This window comes from Petromyzon marinus, chromosome 48 (genome assembly GCF_048934315.1).
Source record: "Petromyzon marinus isolate PM22_M1 ecotype Great Lakes invasive population chromosome 48, UKy_Petmar_22M1.pri1.0, whole genome shotgun sequence".
In the NCBI taxonomy this organism is placed as follows: Eukaryota; Metazoa; Chordata; class Hyperoartia; order Petromyzontiformes; family Petromyzontidae; genus Petromyzon; species Petromyzon marinus.
The window spans coordinates 9608337-9622602 of record NC_133714.1 but is presented as its reverse complement, the minus strand read 5'-3'; positions in this window follow the sequence as shown (position 1 = coordinate 9622602).

The following is a 14266-nucleotide window of genomic DNA, read 5'->3' as shown; positions in this document are numbered from 1 at the left end:
AGCTTTCGTGACTGCAGGTATTCATATTCTTGGATCTTTCGGTAAAGTCACGTAAAAGGGAAACAATAAAATAATAAAAATATAAAACATTAAAATTCTCACGACGTTTCGACTGCAACACAAGCAATCATCATCAGGTGTGAAAACCACAGCAAGAAAATTTGAAAAAAGTGGCGGTTTTTTTCATGACGTTAGCATCACGGAGAGCGATTTGGCAGTTGTTCAGATGGACGAGTCCATAGTTTTAGTAATACACTGAGGGAAAAAAGTATTTGCTCCCCTGCTGATTTTGTACATTTGCCCACTGACAAAGAAATGATCAGTCTATAATTTTAATGGTAGGTTTATTTGAACAGTGAGAGACAGAATAACAACAACAAAATCCAGAAAAACGCATGTCAAAAATGTTATAAATTGATTTGCATTTTAATGAGGGAAATAAGTATTTGACCCCTCTCAATCAGAAAGATGTCTGGCTCCCAGGTGTATTTTATACAGGTAACGAGCTGATATTATGAGCATACTCTTAAAGGGAGTACTCCTAATCTCAGCGTGTTACCTGTATAAAAGAAACCTGTCCACAGAAGCAATCAATCAGATTCCAAACTCTCCACCATGGCCAAGACCAAAGAGCTCTCCAAGGATGTCAGGGACAAGATTGTATACCTACACAAGGCTGGAATAGGCTACAAGACCATTGCCAAGCAGCTTGGTGAGAAGGTGACAACAGTTGGTGCGATTATTCGCAAATGGAAGAAACACAAAAGAACTGTCAATCTCCCTCGGCCTGGGGCTCCATGCAAGATCTCACCTCATGGAGTTGCAATGATCATGAGAACGGTGAGGAATCAGCCCAGAACTACACGGGAGGATCTTGTCAATGATCTCAAGGCAGCTGGGACCATAGTCACCAAGAAAACAATTGGTAACACACTACGCCGTGAAGGACTGAAATCCTGCAGCACCCGCAAGGTCCCCCTGCTCAAGAAAGCACATATACATGCCTGTCTGAAGTTTGCCAATGAACATCTGAATGATTCCCAGGACAACTGGGTGAAAGTGTTGTGGTCAGATTAGACCAAAATGGAGCTCTTTGGCATCAACTCAACTCGCCGTGTTTGGAGGAGGAGGAATGCTGCCTATGACCCCAAGAACACCATCCCCACCGTCAAACATGGAGGTGGAAACATAATGCTTTGGGGGTGTTTTTTCTGCTAAGGGGACAGGACAACTTCACTGCATCAAAGGGACGATGGACGGGACCATGTACCGTCAAATCTTGGGAGAGAACCTCCTTCCCTCAGCCAGGGCATTAAAAATGGGTCGTGCATGGGTATTCCAGCATGACAATGACCCAAAACACACGGCCAAGGCAACAAAGGAGTGGCTCAAGAAGAAGCACATTAAGGTCCTGGAGTGGCCTAGCCAGTTTCCAGACCTTAATCCCATAGAAAATTTGTGGAGGGAGCTGAAGGTTCGAGTTGCCAAACGTCAGCCTCGAAACCTTAATGACTTGGAGAAGATCTGCAAAGAAGAGTGGGACAAAATCCCTCCTGAGATGTGTGCAAACCTGGTGGCCAACTACAAGAAACGTCTGACCTCTGTGATTGCCAACAAGGGTTTTTGCCACCAAGTACTAAGTCATGTTTTGCAGAGGGGTCAAATACTTATTTCCCTCATTAAAATGCAAAATCAATTTATAACATTTTTGACATGCATTTTTCTGGATTTTGTTGTTGTTATTCTGTCTCTCACTGTTCAAATAAACCTACCATTAAAATTATAGACTGATCATTTCTTTGTCAGTGGGCAAACGTACAAAATCAGCAGGGGATCAAATACTTTTTTCCCTCACTGTAGTTTCAATGATTTGTGTGGGGATCCGGTAACGTGGTCGTTGATGTTGAGCTTCATTGCCAGATCTGGGCTGACCGAGACGAACGCCAGGGCTTGGTGGTCCACAGTGGAATGAGGCGGCTGAGCTGCGAGATCCACAGTTGGCAAAATAACCGACGCTGTCCCGGCTTCACCCGCAGCATTGGCTCAGGCGAGCCTCGTTTCTGCTGATGAGCCACTTGAACGTCGAAAACCGGCCCGTGCAGCGTTTGCTGCCTTGCGTTGAATCGAGTCGGCCCTGTGGCTGATGCTGATGGGATGTGTAAAGGTCGAGCCGCCTCGACATTCCTCGTGCTCCTCCTGCGTTCCCCACTGTGTTGGTCCAGTGGGCGCTGACGGCGTCGTGACGCCAAAGCGTCGCTCGTCTGCCGCGCTCTCCCGTGCGCCCGGGGCTCGGCTCGCGGTGGGAGTCGCGGCTGGGGTCGCGGTGGGAGTCGCGGCTGGGGTCGCGGTGGGAGTCGCGGCTGGGGTCGCGGTGGGAGTCGCGCCTGGAGCTGTCACTGCCGCGAGCGAGCGAGCGAGCGAGCGACAAATCTCAAAAGGTGGCCGGTCGTCGCTGCCTTGCTGGGCATCTGCGCAAAAAAAAGAGCTTCATAGCTCATCGGATTCCTCAGGTCGCGATCGTGATTGTGTGTGAACGTGGCACTGCCTAACGGAGACGCGGCCCGGCTTGTGCAGGGAGCTGCTGTGTGGCCGCCCTCTGGAGCGCCGCTCCGCTGCAGGCCAAGGGGCTGCACCGCCCGTGGCTTTTCTTTGGGCCGCATCGGTCCGCCACTTTCGCGCAATTATCGCAAACGTTGCGATTCGCATTTGACTGTTGGGTCGGCTCTACTGCGTAAGTATGTAATGTGTTGTGTCGTAAAACCCTCCTCCACCCGACGAATATATGTGTCACGTGATGAACACACGCGCCAAAAAAATGTACCGCATCAGCACCACCGGTGTGTTATGGGAGAGCGACCCATCGCCTGATGGTGCTCGCCGTAGCTACCAGCGAAACGTCGGACAACATAATCGCTAAATGCGCGCGGTGGCTCTCGGGCACGACCGGTGCTGCTTCTGAAGCAGTCACAAATTGGCCGCGTTTGTTCATCACGTGACAACTTTTTCCTAAATGTCTGTGTCGGGTGGAGGAGGGTGTACGTAACGCATTTTACGAAACGCGGACGTGTTTTTTATTCTTGTGATTGTTTGTTCGCCCAGTAAATGCCTCACTGCGTCTCAAGCCTCTCTTCCAAGAGGATCCTGCCAAGCTTTTGCTGTCCGGGACGATGTTTCTGCTGCTGCTGCTGTGGAATCCAAATCGAATTATTTGAGGGTAATTTCTAAGCATTGGGATGTTCAGCCAATACCGCTTACATTGTAGATGTGTGTTCAGCTGTGGGGGAAAATCGGAGAGCCCGGAGGAGACCCACGCAGATCAGGGGGAGAGACATCGCAAAACTCCATTGCATCAAAACCATCCCCCTATTGCAATGACTGCCCCCAACCCAAGCCCGGATCAATATCAAGGTCCATCACATAATCTCACCGTCTTCAAGATCCCCTATGGTCTCTCTCCTCTCTCGCACTCTCCCCCCCCCCCATCCCCTACGAGCAACTCTCCAATCCAGCGGAGAAGCCGTTCTGTCGAAGCCTCCCGGTCAATGTTTGCTCAGTGGGAAGTCGCCGATCCTCCTTGGCTACCCCCACAGCCCTGAACTTCCTTCCCCCAGCCCTCCGTGCTGTAGACTCCCCGTCCATTTTCTTCAAGTCCAAGACTCGAGACTTTCCCTCTCCTGCTCGGCCCATCACTGGCTGCCTCTCTCTATATCACAAACACGCCCACGTGTTTATTCACAGCACCTCCTAAGGTGCTGTTGCGAACTCACAGAGCTGTAACGTTGTATACAATGGGCGACCCCCCCCCGCCCCGCCCCCCCCCCCACCCCCCAGCTGACGAGCCTCAGCAACGAACGCTGCTGAAGGACGTTGAGCAGAAGCCCGGCAATGCGATGCTCTGAGATGACGCAACCCGTCACATCCAGGAGCCGGGAGGAAGAGGAGGACGCGGGGAGTTCGCGTCCCTCACGAGCCGTGACCCCCCGTGACCCCCCCCCCTCTACCGGGGGGGGGGGGGTCGCGTGGCTGGGTTAATGGCTCCCCTGGAGGGAGATTTATCGACCCAAGACTCCCGTCGTAACCCCTTGTGCACTAACCCTGCCCGCAGCCACGATCGTAAACCTCTCCGGCGTCTAAACCCATACAACCTCGTGGTCTCATTGTGACGCAAATGCTCAACAACTCATTATTTGCTCCTGCTGAGCATCGTGGGTAATACATATATTTTATTTTTAAGTTCATCGTCATCATGTGAGATTTCCAGGCCACGCAACGCCGTTGTGAGGCCTGCAAGTAGCGTCTTCGACGGGTTTCTCCCAATTTGGGACTCATCATCATAAACAGCAGCAGCAGACACAGACACAGACACCGACTCTCGACTCCATTCAGCATGGCGAGCGATCGCGCGACAAAACCGCGAGCCGCGGCAGGAGGAGCAGCAACTTGTTTGGCACAAGGAGGAAGGGGACCCGGCCTCCCCATGCAGGGCCACCTGCTCCTGCCACCACAATGGGCCCAATGTTGACAGCCGCGCGCTTGGTGCGGTGTCCACCGCTCGATGAATGGAAGTTTATTTTAGCGCCGCTCTGTGTTTGGTGTCTATGGTAAAAAAAAAAAAATCACTCCCGCGATCCGCCGCTGTCAGCGTCCTTTTGACAACCGGCGTCGAGGCCGTGTGTCAACAGCCCCCCCCCCCACCGCCACCACCCCCACAGCACGCGGTTTGTTTTTCTTTGGTGCCACCAAGCGCCATCGATAACCCAAACGCCTCGGATCTCCTGGCTCCAGGCCGTGCCGGGCAAGGCACCAAACCCTCCGGGACGTGTTTCTCGGTCAAGCCCAGGTTTGTTGCCAGAGCCGTGCGGTTATACTGCGAGAAAGTTCAACGCAACATCAGCACCGCGCAATAATCTACTCCTAATTGTGTACGTAAGCTTTCACGGCCAGCTGTCAACGCCTGGTAATGATGCTGGGTGTAACGCCGTTCGTAATTGTCAAAAACTGTGCTCGCTTTTCAACGTTCCTCCGCCTCCCCCTCCGGTTTTGCTGATGAACCAAACCAATTGGCGCATGTGGCCATGAAGTGGCAACTTGATTAGATTGGCTCTGCCGGGTGGAGGAGGGTTAAGGTAACAACTAACATTATACGCTACACCATCTAACCCAAAATAAACTAATTATCACTAAATTCCTGCCACGCGAACAAAGATGCCGACTCACACACAGGCGGCGCGCGTTTGATTGTCGATCCGCTTCATTGCCGTGACTTTATTTTGTATTTGTCTGCCACTGTGCCGACTGCAGGTCACTCTTGCGAACGGGACTCTTGCCTGGTCTCCAGAGTTCTCGCCTGGGATTCACAAAATCAACTTGACACTCGAACGCGACTCGGCCGAAGAAGGGTCGACACCAAAAGTGACGACGCTTTGACTGAGCTCGGTCACTGCTGGCCTGACTGACACCTGACGGCACCCTCCAGTATCGGGGTTTATTTAATGACGTGGGGCTGAAACCTGGACTCGAACCCACGTTAAGGGTGTCGCTGGCTGCGTACAATCGGTTCGCTGAAGCCCTCCCCCCCCCCCACCCCGCCGCGAGAGACACCCAGGCAGCACTCGGCTAAAATCAGCACAACGCCGTCTCAACAATGGCTTGTGCAAACACTTTGTCCAAAAACGTGCTGCCATTTGGTGGGGGGGGGGGGGGGGTCTGTAAAGGGGTCCGAGGTTGCCCAGACGACGGGAAGCCCGGACAGGTTCCACCTGCACCTCACTCGGGTCTGTCCGCGTGTGAACAACACGAGATGCGGGCCTCTGTGGGAGAGGCTCGTGAAGGACGCTGCTGCTGCCGATGCTGCTGCTGGGCAGTTGTAGGCGGTCGACCTCCAGCAACAGCGGAGGGCAGTGGAGCGACGCTCACAACAACGAGCGGAGCGCCGCGCGACTAAAACGCAGCGTGTTGGCACAGCAGGGGGCATAGCCGGTGTATCTGCCGGTCATCTCAGTCAGTCAACCCACGGCACCTGCTGGGTCTGCACCGTGTCCTCCTGCACCTAGCCTGGCACAGTGGAGAGCACAGGTGGTGCATCTGCCGGTCATCTAAGTCAGTCAACCCATGGCACCTGCTGGGTCTGTACCGTGACCTCCTGCACCTAGCCTGGCACAGTGGAGAGCACAAGTGGTGCATCTGCTGGTCATCTAAGTCAGTCAACCCATGGCACCTGCTGGGTCTCTCCTGAGAAATCCTGCCAGCGGGCCTTCGACACTTCACGTGACCTCAAAGTGCACCTGGCCTGGCACAGGCGCCGTGGGGACGTCACCGTCACTTAGTGGCGAGCGGCAGGGTCACTGTTACTGGTGTGTGGTGTTTGTGCAAAACAACCCCCTACCTCCTCGCGGTGCCGGACGGGCAACTCTGTCGTGGACAGTGCTGTGGGGGGAGGTTCAATACCGATTGGCTCCTCCCCTCATGGCATCTGTGTCCACCACAGGGGCTAAACGGGGGCTCTGGACGGGTGCGAGGGGCTGGTAACCCCTCCACCTTCAATTAATTACCACTAAACTACGAATACAAAATTTAACTAATAAGCTTATGCCGGAGGCCCCGGGGGGACAGGCGTCAATGACGTCTCCTGGCCAAACTGGCAGAGCCAGGAGATTGAATCTATAAACTCGGGGCTCCTCCAGAAACAACGAAAAGCCATTACGGATGGCCACGTGGAATGTTTGAACGCTCACTGTGGAGGAGAGGCTGCCACTCCTCTGTCGGGAGCTGGACCGGTACCGCCTAGATCTCTGTGGCATTCAGGAGGTCTGGTGGACCGGTTCTGGCTCCTGCCACCATGAGGGGTGGACAGTCCTCTACTCGGGGCAGCAGACTGCCAAACAACAGGGTGTGGCTCTTCTTTTGAACAAAAGAATGAAGGGGATGTGGGAGCGTGGTGGTGAGGTGTGGGAAGCTGTAAGCCCCAGGCTACTTTGGGCTCGCCTTCTAATCAACCGGAGGCGAGGAGTGGTGGTCGTGGTTACTTATGCCCCCACCGAAGACGGACATCCGTGGAGGGATGCAGGCAAAGCCGATGAGTCAGATGCCTTCTATGACCTCCTGTCACAGGTGCTGGCTAAAGTGGCCCCTCGGGATAGAGTCATCTTGTTGGGTGACTTCAATACCCGAGTTGGTCATGATGCTGGCACCTGGTCTGGAGTGATTGGAGGGCATGGGCCAGATCAGCTCAATAACAACGGTAGGAGGCTGCTAGATTTTTGTGCAGCCCATGGGTTTGTAATTACCAACACGCTGTTCCGGCATCGGCGCATTCACACAACATCATGGATGCATGCCGGGTCCAAGCAAGAACATCTGCTGGACTACATAGTGATGGACCAGCGGATGCGAGCCCATGTCCTTGACACCAGGACCTACCGTGTAGCTGATCTGCCCTCTGACCATCGATTAGTCATCTGTAAGATGCGCCTGCCATTCTTCCACTCCGGCGGTGGGTGTACACCCAGGACCCCATTCCAACCTAAAGTGGCCTGGTCTCAGTTATCTGATGAAAGTTGCAAGCGAGAATTTCATCATCACTTGCGGCTGGGGTTGGCATCGTCCCCCACTCCTCCTGATGTCGAGGGTAAATGGGCAAGGTTTAGGACTGTGACTCATGCAGCTGCAATGGCTGATTTGGGTACGCGGTCCAGACCTCCCCAGAGACCCTGGCTGACAGAGGAGGTGTTCATGATGGTTGAGAAAACGCGACAGGCCCACTGTCATCGGCTACAGAATCCCACGTCAGAGAATGAGGAGGCTTACCGCAGCCTTTGCTCGGAGGTTCGGAGAGCCGTGAGGTGCTGCAAGGATGGGTGGTGGTCGCGGGTTGCTGAGGAGATGGAGTCTGCCTCAGTGGCCCTTGATCACAAATCTCTATTTAACTCCATCAAAAAAGTAACCTGCAGCACCACACGTATTACCATCATTAAAGGAAAAAACGGTGATCCAATTTCCGACCCCCACTAACAGGTTTGCAGATTTGCTGAGCATTTCTGTGAGGTCCTGAGGGAGGGAAAATCCCTCAGCCAGGAAAATATCGTGGCACAAAGTGGGAATGACCCTGCTGAGGCTGCGGTGCCTCAAATATTGGAAGAAGTCACCCCCTGTGAGTGGCTGGCTGCGGTGCCATCTGTTGTGGAAGTACTGAAGGCGATCCGGAGTCTGAGACCAGGAAAGGCAGCGGGCAGAGATGATCTCCCTAGCGAAATGCTGAGGGAGGGTGGCATTTGTGCACAGACTGCCCTATATGACATCATAACAACAGTCTGGACCACTGGACAGGTTCCGCAGGATTGGAAGGATGCCCTGGTGGTCCCCATCTTTAAGAAGGGGGACCGCACAGACTGTAACAACTACAGGGGCTTCTCACTCCTCAGTGTGCAGGGAAAGGTCCTGGCAAGGATTATTCAACATCGCCTTGCCAGGCACGCTGAGGAGAGGCTTGCGGAGCCCCAATGCGGTTTCAGGAAAGGGCGGTCCTGCACGGATGCCATATTTTCTGTCCGTCTGCTACAGCTGAGGTGTAGGGAATTTCAGCAATACCTACATCTCTGCTTTATTGACCTGGTCAAGGCCTATGATACCATCAGTAGGCCTGGGCTCTGGGTTGTTCTTCGTGCTTTTGGAGTACCTGACCCTCTGCTCACGATCATTAAGGACTTTCATGATGGTGAGCGGGCCCGGGTAAAACTACGTGGCCGGGAGTCAGAGCCATTCCCTGTACACCTTGGGGTGCGACAGGGATGTCCTCTGGCTCCCACATTATTTAACATCTATTTTGACCACGTGGTTCGTGAAGCCTTCAATAGCTGTACCGGGGGAATCTCCATATGGTACAGATATAATGGGAGGCTGATCGATGCCCGGGTGCGGTCAAGGGATGGCTCCCTATTGCTCAACCACGTTATGTATGCCGATGATTTGGTAATAGCTGCTCATTCAGAGGAGGAGTTGGAGACGCTGCTGTTGAGACTGGAGCGTGCTAGTAAGAGATGGGGCCTTACCATCAGCCCCACCAAAACAAGCACCTGCCTGGGTATTTTGTACCATCGGACACTCCACCCCCACAACTCCCAATCGGTGATGGGGCAGTTGTGGAGAGAGTAGAGAGTTTCCCATACCTGGGCAGTGTGCTTATGACCGGCTCCAGTTTAACAGCAGAGGTTTCACTCCGAATCAGTCGAGCGGCAATATCTTTTCATCGGTTGCGTAATGCTGTGTGGAAGCTGCCTGGTCTGTCGCTCCGCACTAAGCTTCAGGTCTTCTCGGCCACGGTCATTCCCTCCCTTCTCTACGCTTGCGAAACGTAGACCCCCCTAATTGAACATCTTCGCTGGTTAGTAACATTTAGGCTGGCCTGCCTACGATCCATCCTGGGTTTAACCATGCCGGATTGTGTGAGGAGCTCACAAATCCTTGAAAGATCTGGGCACGTTCCCATCTGTGAGCTCCTCCGGCAGGCAAGGCTGCGTTAGCTGGGTCATGTAGCCCTCATGCCCAGCCACCGCATGCCGAAACAGCTTTTGTTCGGTCGGATCGAGGGGGCTAAACGGGCGCGGCACGGGCTAGAGAAGAGACGGAGTGACGTGGAACAGGAGGACGTGGAGCTGAGTGGACTTGCCAATGACTGGTACAGCGGTGTCAAGATCGGCCTCTGTGGAGGAGGCTCGTGAAGGACGTTGCTACTGGGCAGTTGGAGGCAGTCGCCCTCCAACAACAACGGAGGGCGGAGGAGCGACGCTCACAACAACGAGCGGAGCGCCGGGTGGCTAAAGCACAGCAGGTTGGCACAGTAGGGGGCACAGGTGGTGCATCAGCCAGTCATCTCAGTCAGTTGACCCGTGGCACCTGGGTCTGCCCCGTGACCTCCTGCCAGCGGGCGTTCGACACGTGGCCTCAATGTGCACATGGCCTGGCACAAGCGTCTTGGTGACGTCACCGCCACTTAGTGGCGAATGGCGGTTGTTGTTGTTGTGCGCCGCCTGGACAAAGGAAAAGAGCGGCAGTGTAGCGGTTAGCGCGCTGCGCTACGACACCCGGCGACCCGACTTCGATTCACGTCAGCAGCACTTGGCCCAAGTGTCTGTTAAGGGCTGTCGCGGGGATCTTTGTCTTTGTGTGGCAGGAGACTCTTTGCACGAGTTGCGCAATCGCGGGGTAGCGGAGGGGGGCAGTTGGCTTAGCGCGCCGCTCGCTCTCTCCGCACACCGAGTCCTCGCTTTGAAAATATTTACACAGCGGCCGGTGTCGTCAGTGCCCATAGCAGACGCACGCTCAGGTGCGCGTGTTGTTATTTATCTGTAAAATCGGTAGACCAGCCCACCTGCCCTCCTGCTCACCTGCCCACCTGCCCTCCTGCTCACCTGCTCACTTGCCCACCTGCTCACCTGCCCACCAGCCCACCTGCTCACCTGCCCACCAGCCCACCTGCTCACCTGCCCACCTCCCCACCTGCTCACCTGCCCACCTGCTCACCTGCCCACCTCCCCACCTGCTCACCTGCCCACCAGCCCACCTCCCCACCTGCTCACCTGCCCACCAACCCACCTGCTCACCTGCCCACCTTCCTACCAGCCCACCTGGCCCTGCCCGCCTGCCCACCAGTCCACGTTATCCGGACCACCAGCTCAAAAGAACAGAGTGCGTGGCCAGACGGAGCCACGGATCTCGGGAATACATCGAAAAATAGCGGCCACTGCCTTCACTTTTCACATTCTGACTCAAAGTGCAACATTACGCTTGCACGACCTTCACACAATTAACGTGCGCACAAAGGTGCAACTAAGAACACACCGGGCCCTCGACCACTGCTATTAATTGATCAAGCGATGCGTCGTTATCATTATCGTCTCGCCCCTACACAGCTCTGCCCCAACTGCTGATGTGCACGTGGTTGGGCCTACTGTGCAGTGGGGAGCGGTGGTGCAGCGGTTAGCGCCCAGCGCGCCGAACCTGGCGACCCGAGTTCGATTCCCGCTCACGGCCAACACCGGTGACGTAGAGTATTTCTGAACCGGTTCCTGGGCCTCCCGCAGGTCGACTCAGCCTCAAATGAGTACCTGGTCCTGTGCGTAAACATCGCCACTTGGGAGACAAAGGCGGCCGGGTGTGGTGCTGGCCACCCACCTCACCGTGTGCCGTACGGCCTTCATAGGTGCTCGCTAACTACACTTGCCCCAACAGGCTATACGGCGGGGGGGTGGTGGGGCTTTGTCTTTATATTTGTCGTGTGTGTGTGTACGAAGCGCAGCGTAAGTTGCTCGCCGTTTGCCGATGCGCGGCCCTCCCAGTGGCCGTGGCCGTGTGACCCCACGCGGCACCACAAGTCGACGGCAGCAGCGTCCAACATCGGCGGCTGCTTCTGCTGCTGCTGTGGCTACCGCTGTGAATGGGCTCCGCGTCGAGCGATTGTCCGTCGGCCCGCGTGTTGATGAACGTCGCCCGGCTACGCGATTTATACACACGCAGAGGCGTCGCGTTTGACAACTGGCAGCGACTTGTGGAGTGGTGGGAAGGGTGGGGGAGGGGGGACATTGTCATCGTCAGCATCAGACGTGGTTCAATCCACTGCTGGGAGCCACCGGTCTCGACTGAAGACGTGCCTTGACAAACCACGTACGCCTAATCGGTGACAGGGTTCTACTCCCGCGAATGCCAATGTGTCCAGGAGCGAGAGGGTTCAAGAGTTGGTGTCGTTTTCGTGTCCCTCCTCCCCCTCCTCCTCCTCCACTGAAGGAGTGCAAATTACAGTGGTTCACTCCGCGTTCCATAGTTGGGACAACACGACCAGTCGCATTGATGTGGCTTGTTTTGAATGTATCTCTCCGTGTCTCTATGGATCTCCACGAGCCAATACGCACCTCTGAGTCTCTACGCACCTCTGGGTATCTCTGTGGGTTTACTATGCGGTACATCGTTTGGGTTGCATTGGTAGGACGGTAGCACGGGATGCGAGCCACCACCTCAATGCCCAATTGGGCAGGGACTCGCCTAGGATGTGACTCGGGCTGACCAGCATCCCAAGGATGACATCGAGAGGTGGATGGCAGCTGCTTACATTGCTTTTGCAAAATTGAAATTAACAACGAAACGAGAAAAAAAATACCAGCCGCGCATTACACAATCGCGTGTTTGATATGTGCATGCTGCCTTGTTGTGCGATGTACACATTTACGCTGAACTTCTTTCGCACCGTACGTAGCCGGCCGTGCTAATAGGAGGTGCGGATAGATGGGAAACGCGGGCATCGGTAGGCTGTGGAGGGGAGCTGTCTGGCTGCTGCTGCTGCTGCTGCTCGTTGCGCTACGGGCGACTCCACAAATCTGCTGCTCACTCCGCGTGACTCACAGCAGGCGTGAGTCAGAAGTGAGTGGTACACGAAAAAATAAACCCCTCTGCTTGTTTTAAATTGGCTGGGCTCCTGGAGTTGAGAGTTTGTTATATTGTTTTTTTTTTAAAGAGGGAGCCCTTTCTGTCTTATTTCTTTATTTTTCTGACCAAAAAAAATATATAAGGAGACGTGTTTGGGCTCGCTAGCTGAAACAGCACAAGGTCATTGTTTGGGTGTTGAGCTCTTAGGGGAGGGAAGCCCTCTTCCCGGAATGGGAAGGCCGCACAGTGCAGGGTGTGGGTAGAGCAATAAACTACAAATCATCTGCTCAACCGCATAATTAAAATAAATAATTTAATTTGACCAAAAATATTTCATAAATACACATCTTTTTCCCAGAAAAGTCTGAACGAGTCTTTATCAGATTTTTTTTCAGGAGGGTCCTGCATTGGGATGCTTGGCCAATTCCTCTTGTTTAAGTGCTAGTTTGCACGATGGAGGACAAATAGAGTAGCCAGAGAAAGTCCACACATGAGAGGACAACATCCAACAGTTCGTGAATCCACATTCTGTACTGCCAGCGAGTGAGTTTAGGAGCTTGACAACTCTGTGTGATTCACACCAATTCTTTTCCTGCAAAGTGTTGGATCACAGACCTGGGCCACCACGCCTGGTCACCACGCCTGGGCCACCACAACTGGGTCACCACGCCTGGGCCACCACGTCTGGGCCACCAAGCCGGGGCCACCACGCCTGCTCACCACACCTGGGCCACCAAGCCTGGGCCACCAAGCCGGGGCCACCACGCCTGGGCCATCACGCCTGGGCCACAACGCCTGGTCACCACACCTGGGCCACCACGTCTGGGCCACCACGCCTGGGCCACCACGTCTGGGCCACCAAGCCGGGGCCACCACGCCTGGGCCACCACACCTGGGCCACCACACCTGGGCCACCAAGTCTGGTCACCACGCCTGGGCCATCACGCCTGGGCCACCAAGCCTGGGCCACCACGCCTGGGCCACCACGTCTGGGCCACCAAGTCTGGTCACCACGCCTGGGCCATCACGCCTGGGCCACCACGCCTGGGCCACCACACCTGGGTCACCACGCCTGGGCCACCAAGCCTGGGCCATCACGCCTGGGCCACCACACCTGGGTCACCACGCCTGGGCCACCAAGCCTGGGCCATCACGCCTGGGCCATCACGCCTGGGCCATCACGCCTGGGCCACCAAGCCTGGGTCACCACACCTGGGTTACCACACCTAGGTCACCACACCTGGGCCGCCACGCCTAGGCCACCACGCCTCGCACATTGAGAAGTGTAAAAAGAAGTATTATTCAGTTGACAAGTTGATAGTGCTCATCTTCAACGTGGTCTGGGTCGATGGGGTATATTTCACATTCCTATTATGGGCACGAGTTGTTATTTTTTTACACTGTGGTACTTATTTAACGCACCATGAAAGCATTATAATGGGAGAATTTTTAAAACCAGTGTCAATTGCGACCCGTGCTTGTCAAATATAAGAAAAATTATTTATCTTCATCGAGTGAATGAGTGGCACCACTATTCTACAGGGTGTTTAAAATAAATGGACCCAATTTCAAAGCAGTATATTTCACGATGGCAACATGTCACAATTAAAAAAAGTTCCAAACGGTTTAATGAGTTATCAAGTTTTATTGACCATTTTATAAATGCCCAATGTGCCCTCCACGGACAACATCGAGACGATAGTTGAATTCGTCCCAAATGCCTCTCTTCTCACGTTTTCCTCTGAGGTGCGTGGTCGCCCTGTGCTCTTCCCCTTACATAAACAGCAGCCCGTTTCCTCAAATTATCGCTACCAACGACGAATGCTCTTTGACATTGGCGGATCAATGCCAA